General features: G+C 40.3%; 1 protein-coding gene and 1 pseudogene across 1 annotated transcript in view; one reads left to right on the top strand and one right to left on the bottom strand.

Moving 5' to 3' along the window:
• Positions 1–17,437, bottom strand: part of SND1 (staphylococcal nuclease and tudor domain containing 1) — a 410,452-nt gene that overhangs the window by 194,712 nt on the left and 198,303 nt on the right. The gene's annotated exons all lie outside the window — the stretch shown is intronic.
• On the top strand, positions 13,994–17,063 carry LOC113911789 (annotated as a pseudogene).

Here is a 17,437-nt window from a genome sequence, read left to right as displayed (position 1 = left end):
AGGGAAGATGGAAGGGAAAGAAAAAGAAAAAAAAATCATTCAATGAATAAATTACTGCTTTGCAGACAGATAAATCCTTGAATCCCCACAGCACACATCCATCAAAACTTCATTACTGATAATAGGCTTACTCCTGAGCACTGACAAAAGCCTCTCTAGCTTCAGAGGCCATGTCCCACTGAGCAACCAACACTACTCTTCAGTTTAGGAAGAAAAGAAATAAAAGCAAAGTTACCTAGAGACCAGGGTTTCAAAAGTGGGTGATGAAGAGATGTCACTTCATATTCAACCTGTCCAGAATAGCTAATTTTCTACTCTAAGGTGTCTCTGTGCCATATCATACCCATTCCCTTATTTCCACTCATGCGCCACAGGAGGTCATATCTACTCTTGATCTCCTGAAAGAACAACTAACAGAAGAGGAAAATAAGATGGAAATATACTTGGAAGCAGCAGAATTAAACATCTAACCTGCTATATAACTCTGGCTAGTGGAGAGAATAGTGCTGAAAAATATGGGTCAAAGTGATTTAGAAAAGGCAAGGGAAGAAGCATAACATCAAATAGTTATATAAAATAGTTATGCTTACTAAATAGACAATTTTATTCTGCCCCCAGGATTTCTGCAGTGCTGTAATCTTATTGCCACCTCTTACATGATAGTTTCATTTACTCAGCAATATCATGGTTACGGCTTTCTAAGACAAGGAAATCTGTGGTATTATACTCCATTTTGCCAGCTCCTCTGAGTTTCACTGCACTTACCAGTCATATCAGACAGTCAGGACAGTGATGACTGCTGGATGAAGTAGGAGGGGCATATTAAATATAAGTGGCAATAAAATGATGTCCACCTTCAAATACCTAAGATTTTCCCCGATCTCCCTCAAAATAAGATAGAAGAGAAACAGTGAAGAAAAAAATGTCTGTTTCATAGACAGAAACTGCATGGACTTTCCTGCAACTCCCTTACACTATAGGACAGAACACAGAGTATGTACCCAAAGTGACACTCCCTCTATTAGACAAGCATGCTTCTTTCCCAGGACACAAACAGATCTTTCAAAAACAACTAAGCAATTAAATACTGAATCCAGCTTGAGGAAAGTAAACTGTCTAACAAATATGTACTTCCAATCCAGCCAAGTTGGTCCCCTCAATGCTAAATATGCCATGCAGTTACATTTCCAACTATTTGCAGGACATGTGAATTCATATGATTCATCACCATGTAAAACTCAGCATTTCAAAAATAAAACTCCCTTTCCCAGATTAAGTGTTTCTAAAACCTACTAAATCAGCTCATTCTCCTAACATCTCTAACTCTAACTGTAGGGCCATCATACTCCCAGTCACCCAGGCCTGTCGTCTCTTATTTCCACATAAAATTAGTTGTCAAAACTTTGAACTCAAATTTCCAATGTTTCTCTCATGAATGCTTTCTTTTCTTTCTCCCAGTTGTGGGCTCCCACTGTCTCTCACCTGGACTGCTTACAACAGCCTCCCTAGTTTCCTTGCAATGTCAACCAATTCTAAACACAGTCAACTGAAGCCCCTTAAAGCACAGGCCTCAACTGTGATCCTCATTCTCAAACCCACCACAATCACAGAGACTTTTTCCAATATGGAGACAATATTAAGTTATCATATATGAAATGATGATGGAGGGGAAAGAGAGGAGAAGGGGGTGGAGGGGGGAAAAGGGATTGGGGAGGAGGGAGAGAAGGGAGGAGGGAGGAGGAGGAGAGGGTTAGGAGAAAGAAAACAGAGAGAAGGAGGGAAGACTGACCTTTTATAGTACTATTCTACATTGGTCACAAAATTCTGAGGAATGAGGAACTCTTATCATCCCTATTTTACAGATGAGAAACGTGAGGCACCAGCAGTTTACAAAGGTCACGAGTGATAGTTATAACCAAGAAAGGCTACGTAGAGACTTGGCATTTCAGTGATGAAAAGGATCTTGCTAATCACCTTACCCAAGTCCCATGCTGTAAACATCAGATGACAGAACAATTTCCTTGATTTTCACTCAAAAGATAATTTCAGATTTAATGAACATCTACTGCGAGTTTACTATAGGACAGGGATTTAACACATTTAACCTACTCCTGCTTGCGAGGCACACAGTGGTATGTACAAATAGTAAACAATTCAGACTTAACACAAGCAATCCTCTTTCCTTGTGGCAGAGCCATGATTAGAAGCCCAATTTTTTATTCCAATTTCAGTTTTCCTTTGGCTAAACAGCGCCACAAATAATAGGGTAACAGAATATTAAAGATATTCTTTTTTTTTTAATATTAAAGATATTCTGCAACAGAGCCTCATATGCCTCCCTAATTCTAGTCCATTAATCGCTTCTCAATCTTCTGCTCAATCTCAGCCCATTTCACTACCAAGCAAGAGCCTTGCACGCTCCCGGTCTCTCCGCTGTTGGCTGTGCTGCTCATTCTGCACTCATCTTTGCACTGCTGTATCTTATTATCTCCCTTTGTATATATATCTTGTCTCAGTGCCAAACACTTAGTAGGCCCCCAACAAATATTTATTGGCTAGTTGATTGATTTCACTCGAGTTCCCAGGGAGTTCTGTGGGCGCTGGATGAAAACAAAGTAATAAATGAGTCACAGAATTTTTGAGCAAAAAGTGCCCAAAGAGATAAACAAATCCAATAACCTCCAAAGAGAGATAAAGATAGACCCAGAGAGAAACTGAACATTTTTAAATGGGTTGTCTAAAGAAACAGAGAGTGACGCCACCACAATGGGCATCTAAGATCCTTCAGATTCTCAGCCTATTTCCCTTTATGGTACAGCTGTCCTTTAAAAATTCTATAACATAGGGGGCACCTGGGTGGCTCAGATGGTTGAGCAGCTGACTCTTGATTTCGGCTCAGGTCATGATCTCAGGGTCCTGAGAATGAGCCCTGCGTTGGGCTCCACACTGGGTGTGGAGCCTACTTAAGATTCTTTCTCTCCGTCTGCCCCTCCCTTTCTAATTAAAAAAAAAAAAAAAAAGTTCAAAAAAGTTTTATAAAACAGGAATAAGTGTTTTGTGTACATGAATTATCCCAGATGCCCTTAATCCATTAAAAACTTATCAGAACATTAAAAATAATCTAGCTACCTATTATAAATTGATCATTCTATTACTATTAGCTAATATATATATATTTAACATTTAATTATTATAATTATTTACTTATCCGGGCATTTGGAGGACTTTTTTTCTGGGGGACGGGGAGAAATTATTCAAAATGTGTGATGACTTTTCTCTCATATATATTCCAACTATACATTGTAGACATAAATATGCTTTCTTTATCCCCGATTTTCTCTGCTCCTCTTTCCCTTGAGAAATGAACGTTTTGCAAAAGAGCAGCATAAGGAGCATGGACAAAGGTGTGCGGTGAGAATGTCCTCAGACTTCTCTTCCCCAGGAATAGTGGAGGGCATTCACTGAATTTGTCCAGTCACACAGGGGGCTCCTTCTCCTACCACTGTCCTAGACTCATGAATCAATTCACTGACCCAGAAGAGGTCCTGCTACAAAAGATGATCATAGTCATTCATTTTTGTCCATGGTCTTTATACACATGTTTGAAAGACAAATATTCAGCTCATCCATCCCCCTTTCAACAGAGGGCAATATTCCACTGTTGGAGCTTTCTACCACGTAAGATGAAAATCATCAGATGCCTACCCTTGACTCTGTCCCTAGCAGCCAGTGCACGGACATGCTGACAGCGGCTCTGTCAGTTAAATGCTCCTGCCTTGGGAGTGATGCCAAGGAGAAGTGGCAGTTGGAATTCATTTACCATGGTGTCTTGCCTTTGGGGCAGCACCCCATGCAGGTGGTGATGGCGTTCTAGCCACACAGCATCAAAGTAAAGACAATTTTCCTGCTTCCTGCCCCTTTGGAGGTGCCCTGATCCCCATCTATTTTCCAAGTCTGATGACACTCTGGCCTTAGGTCAGTTCTCTTAGCTCCTCATAACTTCCCATATCCTCCTCTTTTTTAGGACAGAGTTGTTGGTGTTCCTTACAACCAACAACATCTTAATGGATTTAACTGACATCATGAAGTTGCATTCCCAAGAGTTTAAAGAAAAAGTCCCTAAGCATAGGTTATATAGGTCAGTGGCCTCTAAACCAGGAAACCTGGGAGCCAAGGCCTAGGGTGAGAGGCAGGTGCCCTAGTAAAGCTTGCAGAAGTCTGTAGGCCCTATAAAGGCCATATAAGGTGCTCTCTTCCCAGAGTCCCACTGTATCACCCACATCTCACGCCATCACAGGTCCAGGGCTGGTGGCTGGGCAAGCACCAACCTTTAACTTTTTGCTTAGGTACTTAGTGTAAGGGAGTACAACTCTATTTTGCCCTCACTGCTAGCTGGGTAAGGACTTATTGGTATGATCTGTACCTGAACACTGGATCCTCTGTGAGGTTCCCCAACCAACCTGTAACCCAACAGTTCCAGCCACTTGCTAAGGAAAAACAGAAGTGCAGGAGAAGATGAGCAATAAAGTAAGGACAGCTTTGAGGATATTGCCATCAAGAGAATACAAGTCAGTTTAGGAATGCCCATAAACATATTAGAGTGTGTAATATGAAAGGCAATTATCTTAAAGTCATGAAAATATGTACCTATGCCTTTACAAAAATACTATTATATTCAGGTATAGGGATCTATTAGAAGTGCTTCTAAGAACAAATGAACAAGGTAAATGTAAAGAAGGTGTACTGTTAGTGAAAGAGATATTCTACTAGTTATTTCATTTGAGTTTCTAAACAAAAATGATGTCCCAACTACATTCATCTTAATGGAAAAAACAAATGAGAGGTGGTAAAATGCTTACCAGTTAAAACAATTTCATATCTTTAGGAACTAAAAACATTCCATTTTAGCTTAGTTTGTTTGGTCTGTTTGCTTTCCAAAATGCACACGATAGGAAACTAACTTTCTAAAAAAGACATTCATAGTGTGGCAGAGCTTTGTTTTTGTTTTTTTAAAGGAGGTTCTAACACAAGGCATTATCTCATATCAACACTTTAAGAGGGCAAAAAGTCTTCATCTAAATTATAAAAAATGAGTGAAGAGACAGAATAACAGTAAAACAAATGAATATGATAAAAAAGAAATGTTAAGAATAAATGATCAATTCTCCTTCATCCGACGAGAGAAATTACACACAGCATTTATATTTTTCTTCAATAGTGAAAGCCACTTAATGTTTCCCACTTCCTCCAGCCCTTTGTGGCCATAGAGAGCAATTATGAGCTTGTTTCATAAAGAACTCACGGCACAGAGCAGTGATTCAGGGCAGAGGATCTCAGTTCTTACCCCAGCTCTCTGGCTGTTTAAACTCTTGTGAAGGAGCTAAGCCTGTATCTATAAAATAAGAGAGCAGATCTAAATGCTCTATAAAATGGATTAGAATATATGTGAGCTAGAACATAATTTAAAAATGAACTAGCAATTACTCATCAATAGTCATACATGTTTGATAATAGCTTCATCTTTCTACCAGTATTTTTATATAGCACTAGCTGATAATATTCAAGGCAAAGTAGATTATGTATCATTTCAGTAAGTATATAAACACTAAGGTATGTTTATATACATTTCTGGTTATGGTTTGTAGAATACTGTGGCAGGAGGCACAGTTTCTTCCAATCCTTCTACTAGGGACTATAAGAGCCCTATCCTTTCTGTGCGTTCAAAAAATGGTGGAAAAGGGCGGAAGGCCAGGCTGCTTGACAAATTTACTTATTCTCGACAAATATTTACTTATTCTTGACAAATATTTATTCTACTCAACTGTTTAATGTCCACTATTTCTCTAAGATATAAGGCATTGCCCAAATATTGTGGAGTATTAAAAAAAGAGGACAGAGGGATGAACAAATAAAAGTATATACATACATGGTATATTTTCTACCAAGGAAACTAAAGACCAATTTTGGATTCTTCACCAGCTAAGTTCCTTATACTCTGGCTAAGTACTTCTTTCAATGGCAAGAAACTGCCGTTACTCACTAGTAGAAATGTGTTCAAAGAACTGATTCAAGAGTAGAACTGACATTTAACAGGAATTTATTACATTTCTTGAACCTCTGAGGCTCACTAGATTAGGTAGAGTAGGAGGTTTACTGATCTTATCACTGAACATAGTGAAAAAATCAGACTCACCTTTACATTTACATAGTTTGTCAAGTACTATTTTGGCCTATCAAGCTTACACTTGAGTAATATAAGTAGCAGCAACATGTCAATAAAATAATTATGAGATGTTTCCTGAGTAGTCCTATGAGACTATATAAGATTACTGCACAGTAAATATTAACGAGAGGTAGACTTCATTACTATAGACTATAAGAAAATATCAGAAATACTTCATTCATTATAACTACAGAGTTTAGAGCTGAAAGGGTCTTTGTGTTCTACTCCAATTCTCTCATTTTACAAATTGTAATGTCTCTGAATCTCAGATTAGCAAACTATTTAGTGACTAACCTGGACTAGAACTCAGGTCTCAAGTCATAAAACAAGCATCCTTCCACCATGACAACCTGCCTCCAGTTTCATAAAAAGACTGGAAAAATTGACACACACAACTCAGACGGCACTCAAAGGCATTATGCTAAATGAAAAAGGTCGACCTCAATGGATCACACACTGTAGGAGTCCATTTAGATAATGTTCTTGAGATGACAAAATGACAGAGATGGAAAATGGATTAATGGTTGTCATGGATGTTGGGAGCGGAAAGGTGTGGTAGTGGCACAAGGGAGATCCTTCTGATGACTGAATAGTTTTCTGTCCTGATTGTGATGGTGGGCACATGAATCTACACGTGATAAAATGGCAGACACACACACTGCACCAACGCCACATTCCTGAACTCTGTTTTACTATAGTTATATAAGTTATAGTTTTTACTATAGTTACTATAGTTTTTTACTGTAGTTATATAAGTTATAACCATTGGGGGGAACTGGCTAAAGGGTACATGGGATGGACCGCTGTACACTTTTGCAACTTCTGTGAATCTATAATGACTTCAAAATAAAAGTTAAAAAAGAAAAAGTCAATAGAACTTGAGCTTACTAAAAAGAAAACAAAAGCACCAAAGATTCTAAACTCCATTCTCAATCAGAATAATCCTCATCCAGAATAATCCTTTGAAGATTAAAATCAACAAAACTTGCCATTACTCCTCTGCTCAAAACTCCACAATGGCTCCTATCTCATTCATTGTAAAAGTCAGATACTTAGAGTGGCTTACAAGAACATATATGGTCAGCTATCCCCCTTCCCGTTCTTACTGACTTCATCTCGCACTGCCCCCACCCCTGCTCCCCCTGCTCCAGCCATAACGCATTCTTTCTATCCAGGTACACTTGCACCACAAGACCTCTGTCCCTGCTGTTCTCTTTGCCTTCATACCACTTGCTCCTTCACTTCATTCAGGTCTTTGCTCCTGCTACCTTATCAGTGAGGCCTGAGTACCTACTGAAAATGTGCCTCCTTCTAATCCTGGAATACCTCCTCTATCCTTCCTTAGCTTTATTTTCTCTATAGCACTTCTGACCATCTACATAATTCTACATATTCTATTTCATTTGTTTAACACCACTGGAATATAAGTTCCCACCGAAAAGACAGATTTCTCTCTACAGTATTCATTACTTTATGCCCAGTGCCAAGAGTACCTGATACATCATGTACTAAAGAATTAACCTGCTGAATAGACCAGAAAGGAAAAAGAAAATAATAATAAACCAAAGTGGAAAAGTAAAACAAACATGTATATTCGCGTGGCCTAAGGAAAAGGTGCATTTAGGGATTACATATAAATGATACTGCATTTCATTTAGATTTGCAATCATGAGACCAATTCTGGCTTTAATGAGGAGAAACCTGACAAAAGACATTTACCTTTTAAGTCCCGTTTTTCTGTGCTATCATACCAAGGGGATTAAAGTGAAGAACCTCTAGGGTCCCAGACAAAGCTAAAATTCTCAATGGGTCCATGTGAGAATGGACATGGAACATCTGCATTTCAGGTCTAACCCAGGTCTAGAAAGGAGATAAGCATGGGGAGTCATGGAAGGTATCTGAGCACTGGTTCTCTCAAAGACCCTATATGTGGCAAAAAATTGTAGTATGCACTGGGAATAAAAAAAGAGAGATTTGTGACCTAGTGCTGTAAGTGTCGTGAACCTTACAGTAAGTAAGTGCAGGGTGCTGATGAAGCACATATACACATGCCCAGTTAGGGTTTTGTTTGGGCAGGGTTCCTAAGGTAAAGCCTCCCTAGGATGTAAACTACTAAAAGATGAGTAGGAGCTATCTAGGAGCAATGTATGTTCCAGACAGAGAGAGCAGAATGACTTCAAGAATAGTGAGTTTAAGCTGTTTTTGTTTTTTGACAGAAATGATGGATGAAAGCCAGGGAATGTTAAGTATAAACATGGAGAGGTAAGCAAGGGCCAGATCACACGGGTTTGTATTAATCCTAAAGACTGTGGATGATTAAGGAAGTCTTTTAAGCAGGAGAATAACAATCAGATTTGTTATCAGAAAGCCAATTGCGGCAGTAGTATGGAAAATGGATCAGAAGGGAGTTAAGACCAGTAAGGAGACAGCATAAACCAGGCAGTGAGGAGAAAAAGGCTGGAATGAACTTGATATATACCAGCAGATAATCAGGTATGGAGAGTGAGAGAGGAGGAGATAAAGATGACACTTTTGGATTAGCGGAACAGAAGACTAAATGGTGGCACCATCAATCAAGATGTGAGATCATTCCAGGGAAGGAATAGCTTTTTAAAGGGGAGAACATGAGCTCAGTTTTAGCCATACTGAGTTTTGGTATCTAAGAAGCAAGGTGCAGTAAGCACTTGGATATATTGGTGGGGAAAGCCTGACAGAAAGAATTGGGCTAGAGACCTAGGTTTGGGAATCAGTAACATCTACCTGAAAATTGAAGCAATGGGATGAGTGAGATCACCCATGGAGACTGAGGCGGGATAAGAAGACAAGATGGAAGCCTGGGAAGCACAAATATTTAAGGGGCACTCAAAAGCAGACTGAAGAGAAGTCACCGGAATTGTAGAAGGAAATCCAGTCAAGTATGCATACTAAAAGAAAAGAGAAAAAATTTCAAAAAAAAATGGTGGTAAGTTTTAAATACTACAGAGATCAAGTGTAAGCGAGGATTGAGAAGTGTCCTTAAGGGAAGCACTGGTCTCCTAGGTAAGCTCAGTTTCAATGATGTGGTGGGGTCAAAGCAGATGGTAAAGGGATGAAGAGCAAATGGAGACAGAATTAAAAGTTCTTTTAACTCTTTTAATTAACTTGGCTGTGAAGAGAAGACAAGAAGAAGGAAAGCAGCTACAATAAAGAGAAGACTAGAGGATAATTTTTAAAAGTTAGTTAAAAAGAAAAGGGATACCTGATGGCACAAAATTCCTATGAGACCAAAAGAGAGAATTCAGAGCATTTATGTAGAAAAATTAGTTTGGAAAGTAAGAGGCTGAAATCTTCCATGGAGATGGGAAGGCAGGAAGGAGATAAGAAAGCAAGCAGGGGAAAGACAAGTGTGGAGATGTGAGAACCAGGTTAAGGTGTTTCCTAGATAAGCCTGTATTTTTTCCATAAAGCAGGAAATGAGGTTGTGTGCTGAGAATGAGGGGAGAGAAGAAGAGAGTAGGGGGCTGAACTGAATATAATTGTGAAAATTGGAGCTAGCTCTGTGGTAAAGGCATAGGAAAACAGCACTTACGGGGAATAGAGCCGGTAGCGGTAAGCAGGAAGAACCGGAGACGGACAGACTGCAGTGAGGAAAGGCTTAAAGAGAGGCTACTGAATTCACTGAGGTCTGAGTTGTGGGGTACATGGAATGGAACGATGGCCAAAACAACAGGGAAGAAGCGATAAGGGAATTTGTTAACAAATCAACATATCCATCAGCCCTTCCTAATTACGCTGCTTCTCCCAAGACCTCCAGAGTGTCACCAAGGCAGGATCAAACATCCTCAGTTATCACAGCTCCTGGTGGGAACTAAAGCTATGGATGGCTTGTCCCTGCCTCGCCCCTGACTTTTAGACATCCCAGGCCAAAATGTTTGCTCTGCTTCTTGAACGATGGCACATAATCCAATTTACTGACCCATTAAACCTCAACGACCATGCCTATTAAAAGCACATCTGGAACTATACCCTGTATGAGCAGTGATCAATTCTGACAGCTGTCCGATCAACCTGGACAATTCTTCAAAATGATCCTAGTCTAGAAGCTTGGCTTCTATCCAAGCTCACTACGTCACAGACTGATATGAAAAGGAATAAAATCAGTTAGTGAGCACTACAAAAGTGGGATCCACTCCATTGCCTGGGGTGCTTTTTAATAAGCTACACAGGTGATTCCAGGGCACACAAGTTTGAAAACCATCATTTTTAATCAATATTAGTGTTAAACATATTAGCTTTGAGATGAGAGGACATACAAATGGTAATGGAAAGCAGGTATGTGGTAAATTAGGAGGGATAAGCAAAGAAAAATAGAGTTGATATGATGATGTAGAGTTGATGATTATCACCATTCGGGGGATAGGTGAAGCTCCACATTAACAAAATACTGTTGGGAAGCCATTCACAGAGAAAAAATACCAGGATCAAGACTGACCCTTCGAGAATGTGAAGCCAAAGGACTTAATTATATCTCTTAAATATATATATATATCAAAGGCAAGGCATGTCACTTAGAAAGAGCATATCCATTTTCCTGCTTCTCATTTCACCTCTGAAGTTCATTTCTTAAAGATTGATAATCAACAATGCTTTCAACAGCTGTATGGCATCTTTTCTCTAAAGAAATATGCAATATGCTATTGCTTTGAGCCACATTTACCTAACCTACTTCTAATCTTGATCTTCCTAAATTAACCAAATGGAGAGAAACCACCTCCAATTCTTTACAGATAGGAGAAAAGAGGTCTGGTAACTTAGGAAGGGCAATGGGCAAGAATAAGTAAACTCTAGAGAAATTCAAGAAAGCCAGCATATGTGTGGATGTCCTTAGAGGGACACACTAATGTAATCACCAGTAGTCTCTCTCTCTCTCTCTCTCTCTCTCTCTCTCTCTCTCTCAATGGAATTCCTGCTTGACTGCTGATCTGGGTGAAAGCTAATTCCCCCCACAGTGAATATTGCTGTTGAGATGCAGAACTCTCTACCATCTGTTATGCAGAATTAGCATAATGACAGATTATCTAATCCCTTACATTGAATTGATACAAATGGCACTCTTACACCACCAGTTCAGGCGTATCCTCATTCATGTGGTCTTATCTCCACTTCATAAAAACTGGTCCTCCCACCTTGCTGGTGATGGATCTGGTCTGGAGTTTACCCCCAAACTTGCCTGAAAGTCCAGGTGCTTTACCATGAGACACTTTCCTAAAATATTTTATTCAGGAGTGGGAGTACAGCTGTTATTCCAGATGCATCGGAAAAGGGGCATGCTGAACAAAAAGAAAATCTGTCTCTAGGAGACTGGCAAAAACTACTGCGTAGGGCAGTGCCTCCTTGAATTAGAACGGGTTGAAAATTTCAAAAGGAAAGACAAAAGGTTAAGTCAGGGCTGATCTGGGGACAGTGACAAAGGGAGAAAGGCAAAAGGAAAGAAATCAGAAAATCAAATGGGTAGCAGTACAACACTAACAGGAGAGGCTCTGCTGTTTTACAGATTCAGGTGTTCTACACAGACCCAGGGTAGTATTAAACAAAAAATGGAATCAGACACCTAGAAAATCAAGGACATGTTCATAGGACCAAGTAAGTAGAAGAGCACAATCAATAAGAAGTAGAATGGACAGCTAGCTGCCTGTGGCACCAAACAGATGTGAATTGTCCTATCACCAGTGACCAGTACAGAGACAGTTCAATTAGAAGTGAAAAGCCATTGGGCGCCTGGGTGGCTCAGTTGGTTAAGCGACTGCCTTCGGCTCAGGTCATGATCCTGGAGTCCCGGGATCGAGTCCCGCATCGGGCTCCCTGCTCGGCGGGGAGTCTGCTTCTCCCTCTGACCCTCTTCCCTCTCGTGCTCTCTCTCTCTCATTCTCTCTCTCTCAAATAAATAAATAAATAAAATCTTTAGAAAAAAAAAAAAAAAAAAAGAAGTGAAAAGCCATCAGAATGTATTGAAAATAATTTCCAAAACCAGCATTTCCTCAGAAAGTGAGCTTCCAGGGTCAAGAGAAAACATAAGAAATGCACTTGCACATAAAGGGATACCAGGTTACCGGGGCGGGGGGGGGGGGGTGGTGGTTCTTGTTCATTTTGAATATATAACTCTTTGGATATAAGTGAAATCATTAAATATTTATTTAAAACATTTATTAATCTAGAGGTATTGTTTAAAACACTACATTTCAAAAACAGGTGTCTTCAAGCTACACTCTCTACAAGTGTATGCAACATTATCAGAGCCACTTGCTAAGATTGTTTCCTTTCAGCTTCTTCCAAAATTTTTATGCATAACTGTTTTGGAATCTACATATAATGGTGCTATCAGAAATACCTTCCTTAAGTCACAAGCATCCATTTTCATAACATATGGGTGGCTGGTTTCATCCCTTGTTCTATCGGTATCTATTCATTCCTCGATAGTGTGAGTCCCTACCTAGAACTGAGGTTGCAGTCTCATAGTCTGTTTTTAATTGCAGTTTTATTGGAACACAGCCACGTGCATTTGTTTGCATACTGTCTGTGGCTGCAAAGGCAGAGCTGAATAGTTGCAGTAAGACCATATGGCTTTCAAAGCTAAAATATTTACTATCTGGTCCTTTATAGAAAAGGTTTGTCACCCCTGCCCTAGACTAGTGCTTTTAAGGGAGAACTTTAATAGGTCACTTCCGGGGCACCTGGCCGGCTTGGTCATAGAGCATGCAACTCTTTTTCATCTCAGGGTTGTGAGTTCAAGCCCCACATTGTACGTGGAGACTGCTTAAAAAAAAAAAATAAATAAATAAAATAAAAGGTCACTTCCTATGACACCCAGCACTTGCAGTCAGGGAGCCATACTCACCAGAGTAAGTGTTACACTGTGTAAAAAAAAATTGGCTCATTTTTAATGATGCTGCAATGTGATCCTCCTGTAGCACTGACCGAGGTTTTAACAAGCTCACTGATGTGTTCAAAATAAACTAACTGGGGTGCCTGAGTGGCACTGTCGGTTGAGGGGCTGACTCTTGGTTTTGGTTCAGGTTGTGATGTCATGGTTGTGAGACCAAGTCCTGTGTCAGGCTCCACACTCAGCCCGGAGTCTGCTTAAGACTCTCTCCCTCTCCCTCTGCCCAAACACCCTCCCCACAGCTACTAGCACACGCTTGCTCACACACTTTAATAAATAAATCTTAAAAAGTAAATTAAAAAAATTAATTGAGGAAGCACTAATACATGAGCCTCTGTAAAGACTCTAAGTAGGGAGACTTCCTCTCTTCTAAGCACTGGTGGGCAGGGGAGGCCCACACCTGACATTTACTTAGGGTACTACGCTCTAGCCACAAGACTCTATAGTACATAAATTAGCCCCTCTCTTCCAAGGACAATCACAATACTACCATTAAGAGTCAGGAAAGCAACCAACACTGTCATTTCTGTGGCAGCAGCAGGCAGGCAGTACAGAGAAAAGTCACATGGAAAACTGGACTTGCAGCCGGATGAATGTTACTTCATGAAGCTGTTGTGAGCAAGAAACAAGAGACTATACTTAGATTCTGCCCGGCAAATAGTAAGCGTTGTGTGTTGGTGATCACTCTTGCTGGTTTTCATTATCATTGACCCTAGCCTAATTGTGTCACTCCTCCTGGACTCAGCCACCTCGTTCATAAAATAAGGGAGGTGGCCTAGATAGTCTTAAACATGTTTCCCTACTATAACATTTATTTTACTAGAAGGAAAAAAAATGTTCTATGTGCGGCCATGAAGATACACATTCTCAACTCAAGCATTTTTCAGGAAATAGCTGAAAAGGTGAGCCTGACTTCACAAGATCTGTCCAGGAGATGAAGCTGTAAGAGCAGACTCCTACTTCAAATCCAGAGGGCTTGGGAAGAGGTCACCCTGAGCTGATAAAGACATTGTGTTCACCCCTTCGGCAGTGGAGCATGGCCTGGGAGAGCAGCCACCTGTCCGCAGCGCTCCCAATCACACACGCCACTGTGGAGGCAAGATTCACAGCTCCAGCGGCAACAGGCCAGTGTTATCCAATATGCATGAAATCAAAGTTTTCATCATTTCCAGTGGTCAAAGGCCAGTGAGTGATAAATCCCAGGATACCAGGATTAATGAAGGAGTCATTAAAACCCAGCATTAAATCAGTTCTGTAGCCAATGCTGAGAGTGATGTCTGTAATACATTACAAAGCTGATTAGAAAGAAACAAGTTCCAATTTAGAAATGAATTGCCTGAATTTTTAAAAAACTGATTGGATGGCTATCACAGCAATTTTGTTATTACAGGAGAAAGAGTGGGTAACATATAAGTTATGTCATGGATAAGAAATTATCATCTCAAAATCATAGGGAACAGAATTTGGGGGTGAATAACTTCCTAAAGACAGTAAGATGGAAAGGGAGTCCTGAACTGGCCAGATTTTACTTCTTTTTTTAAAATTTTGAGTGCAGTCTGTGTGTGTGTGTGTGTTGCGGGAGAGGTGCTATTAACACTTTATGCCCAGGAAACAAGTTTAATCTAGAAAAACTCTAGAATAACCACATTCTGATTAAAGTCTGAGAGAGAATGTGAGTTGATACCAATGAACTATCTTCTCATCCACAATGAGTACTGCCTTATTGTTGAACACAATCTATCAATGTGAAAAACAAAAGCCCTCAACAAATACTCTAAAGATAAAACAGTGAAAAACATGGGACTGGCTCAGGTGGGCAAGGCTCTGACCTATCTATACCTACTCCAGTTTCCACAAGTTTCTGACTAGGAAAAACAGAGCCTCCAGCAGCTTCTACTTACTTGTGACTCTTCTATCCTGGGGCAGTGCACTAGTTAGAAAAACAAATGCCACCAAGTAGATGCTCTGGCTGAGAGAATCCCTTTACAGGCAAGGACTTACAACCAAACCCCCTCAGCACACAAAGCTCAACAGTACAGGCAAGGTAATGGAAAATAGTTCCGGTTCAAACAATCCAAACCAAAATAGGAATACTTCTTATTCTTGACTCTCCCCCTCTCTGCCAAGCTACTCTGAGACAAGACTGACATCTTTCCCTGAAAACAATTTTTGAAGGATTCTCTAAGACCAGGTGATATAATGCGAATTCTTATCTGTTATAATTGGATAATATTAAAAATATTTAACATATGGCACTGGTTACAGTTTGTCATTCTTGTATATACCAGCTGAATGTAAGCCTTGTTTATAAAAATAGAAAGGTATGCAAGAGAACAGCCAGGGTCATAAATGTGGTAGTATCTAGAAGGGTATCAGGATAATACAGCAAATCACCTGAGGATATTTGTTTAGACTGAAGGCTGACAAATAATTATCCCTCAAACATCAAAACATACATCATTAATTTCAGATGCATCAATCTACACCCCCAAAAAGAAAACAATTAATTCTAGGGCTTCTTAAATATTTAACTACCAACTTGAGTCTTTAATAAACCCCATAACTAGCATTTATTGAGTCTAACAAATAGATAGATTATACTTGAATTTCTTTGGTCCCCAAAGTATTTAAAAGATAAGTTTGGGTTAGTTAGCAACAACACTACCAATAACAAAGACATTAACAATACCTTCTACTGCCAAAGACTTCCTCTTAAGGAGAAAATTAAAACAACAACAACACAGTTACCAACTAGTCAAAAATCTATGAATCTGATAATTACAGATAGAGGTAAAAGGAATATTAGAGGTCTAAAGTTGAAGCTCTTGGGGCACCTGGGTGGCTCAGTCAGTTAAGCGTGTCTACCTTTGGCTCGGGTCACGATCCCAGGGTCCGGGGATTGAGCCCCGCATTGGGCTCCCTGCTCGGCTGGGAGCCTGCTTCTCCCTCTCCTGCTCCCCCCTGCTTGTGCCCGTGTGCTCTCTCTCTCTCTCTCTGTCAAATAAATAAATAAAATCTTAAAAGAAAAAGAAAAATAAATTCAAAGCTCTTTCCAATGTTGTATCTTGTTATCTCAGGTAAACAATTTACCTTGAAGTCTGCCAGTGGTGAAAGGCAATGAGGCCAGCAAGTCAATTGGCAGGGATAACTAAGAGTTAGCTACTTGGGTAAAGTCTGATTCTGCCAATCCACAGACTTCCAACTAAATCTAGTGTTTATGATCAAATTCCTGGGGAGAGAGGGCTACATAAAAGGAAAAATTCATGGTTAGCTCTTTCACAGCCAACACCAAGAGCCCTAGGCATCTCTCAGGACAAATGGCACAAGTGCCACAAGACCAAGGGCAGAGAAAGCCCTACCATAAGAAGAGGAAGTATGAGGTGGGACACCCCGCTGCCAAGACTAAGACTGGCCCCTGCTGCATACACACAGTCCGTGTTTGGGGAGGCAATATGAAGTACCCTGCCTTGAGGCTGGACATGGGGAACTTCTCCTGGGGCTCTGAGTGTTGAACCCACAAAACAAGGAGTATTGATGTCGTTTACAATGCATCTGCCAACAAACTGGTCAGCACCAAGCCCCTGGTGAAGAACTGCATTGTGCTCACTGATGGCACACCTTACCGACAGTGGCAGGAGTCCCACTAAGCACTGCCCCCTGGGCCACAAGAAGGGGGCCATGCCAGCTCCCAAAGAGGAAGAGATTTTAAACAAAAAACAATCAAGGAAAGTTAAGAAATATAATGGAAGGAAAAAGAATGCCAAAATTAGCAATCTTCTGGAGGAGCAGTTCCAGTAAGGCAAGATTCATGCATGCATGGCTTCAAGACCAGGCCAGTGTGGCTGAGCAGATGGCTACAAGCTAGAGAGCAAGGAGCTAGAGTTCTACCTGAGGAAAATCAAAGCCCGGAAAGGCAAATAAACCTTCTTCCCTTCTATCTTCAGTCATGTAATAAAGGTGTATATTGTTCTGGGAAAAAAAAAAATCCCTGGCTAGACTTTAAAGCCAATGGGCAAACTTCTGGCTTCACGGCTACTACTTCTCTCTCCCTGAAACACATCCCTAGTTAAAGTTCTCTTTCTTAAGAACCTGAGAAGAGGTTTAAAGAAACTCTAGATTACTAAAAAGAGATACTAAGACATTAAAGGATATTAGCAATACTGTTTGTTACTTTCTCCTTCACAAAGGCCAGATAAGGGCCTTAGGAAAAGAGGTGGGTGAATGACTTACTAAGGTCATGTTACATGCTGGAGGCAGCACTAGAAATAACCATTACCCCTTTAGCCCCTTCACTG

This window comes from Zalophus californianus, chromosome 12, assembly GCF_009762305.2.
Source record: "Zalophus californianus isolate mZalCal1 chromosome 12, mZalCal1.pri.v2, whole genome shotgun sequence".
In the NCBI taxonomy this organism is placed as follows: domain Eukaryota; kingdom Metazoa; phylum Chordata; class Mammalia; order Carnivora; family Otariidae; genus Zalophus; species Zalophus californianus.
Note: the sequence above shows the minus strand (reverse complement) of the source record. Positions and strands in the feature narration are given on the sequence as shown.